Raw genomic sequence first — 1671 nt, 5'->3', positions numbered from 1 at the left:
ATCTTTCCTTCTATCTTTATAAGATGTAACAAAAATTTATCGGTCAATTTATGAAAAGTATATATCCAAAATTGCGTTTTTTATAATTGTATAAAAATCTTCAAAACCTAAATATTTCCATCTTACAATTCAGAAAGAAATGAAAACTCAAATTTCCTTCCTTTTAACTTAATAAAAATGTCAACATTTTTTTGAATCTACTCGCCTTTAAGACAATAAAAATGTAAAAAACAAAAAAGCTCCTGTTCTAATTTGGAAAAAAACTAAATAAAAATAATACTTCCCTTTCTTTTAAAATTAGAATGATAAAAGTCAAACTTTTTTCTTATACTATTTTTTTTCTTAATATTCATTTTCTACAAATCAAAGTTGTACAATGTATCTAGAAAAATATTTATTATAAAGTTGATTAAAAAAAGAGTAAAAATGTTATATTTGACGAATTTATTTTGCTGATGTCGCAGAATCATTCTTCAGGCAAAATATATTGTTTTTTAAAAGATTTTAGGTGACACGTATATCACTAATTTAATTTTTAAAAATTTCACTCGAAATGCCAATCGAAGCGTCTCCAGGACGCGAACAATTACGATATTCTTACAATACAATATTCTTATATTCCTAAATTATAAAAAAAATCTTCTCAAAAATAAAATAGGTAATTTTGTTACAAAATTTAAAAACGATATTGGTAAAACTATTAGGTCATGAAAGCTTCTTCAATTTGGCAATCGATGTGTCTCGAAGATGCAAACAAATATATCATACAAATTACTGTAATATTTCCAATGTTAAAAAAATTTTTGTTACATTGACAAGATAAATAATATTTTTTTAAATTTATGTATAGAAATTGTTAGATCAAAAGGGTCATAGAAGGTTCAACAATAGGTCATTCGATAAGTTCTCAGTGGGCACAAAATTTGGCGACGTGTTTACGACATCGTTACGACAGCTTGACGACAATTTTACGACATCCTATGTCCATGTTGTTATGGTGTCTTTACGATATTGTAAAGACGTCGTCAGATCATACGATGTTTTTGACATATCGTAACGACAACTTGTGGTAAGGATGTCGTAAAAACGTAGCCAAATTTTGTGCCTATTGGGTCTCGAAGACGCGAACAAATGTGTGAGCCACAGTACTGTAGTATTCTTAAAATGAAGAAAGTTTTTTCATATAATACATAATACACACATTTTTGTAAAAAAAATAATTTTTATTTAGTTCATGAATCTGTACTGGTGAGTAATAAAAGGTTCAACAATAGGTCGATTGATGCGTCTCGAAAACGCAAACAAATACATTAGATATTCTATTGCTATACTCTGAATATTAAAAAAGTTTTTCTTATACAAACAGTGCCTTTTTTTTACAAATCTTTGAACTAAAAAACTACTTGTTACTTTGCCGATCTAGCTTAAAACTTTATTTTCGAGCTTCCATCATCCAATAATATTGAAATATGTCAAGAAAGTGGTTTTGAAAATGTGTGTCTTTGCAAATCTCGCTGAGGAAGCAATTATTAAAATTGATAAGTTTATTTTTTCTTTCTGTTTATGAAAAATGAAAATTCGCATTTTTTGCAATATCAAGACGAAACATTCCAAATTTTAAAATAGTCTATTTTTCCCCTCAAAAGCTTATAAAAAAATTGTTCTAAACTC

Source organism: Belonocnema kinseyi, chromosome 4, assembly GCF_010883055.1.
Source record: "Belonocnema kinseyi isolate 2016_QV_RU_SX_M_011 chromosome 4, B_treatae_v1, whole genome shotgun sequence".
NCBI classification, from domain to species: Eukaryota; Metazoa; Arthropoda; class Insecta; order Hymenoptera; family Cynipidae; genus Belonocnema; species Belonocnema kinseyi.
The sequence above is the reverse complement of the archived record's forward strand: the minus strand, read 5'-3'. Positions refer to the sequence as shown.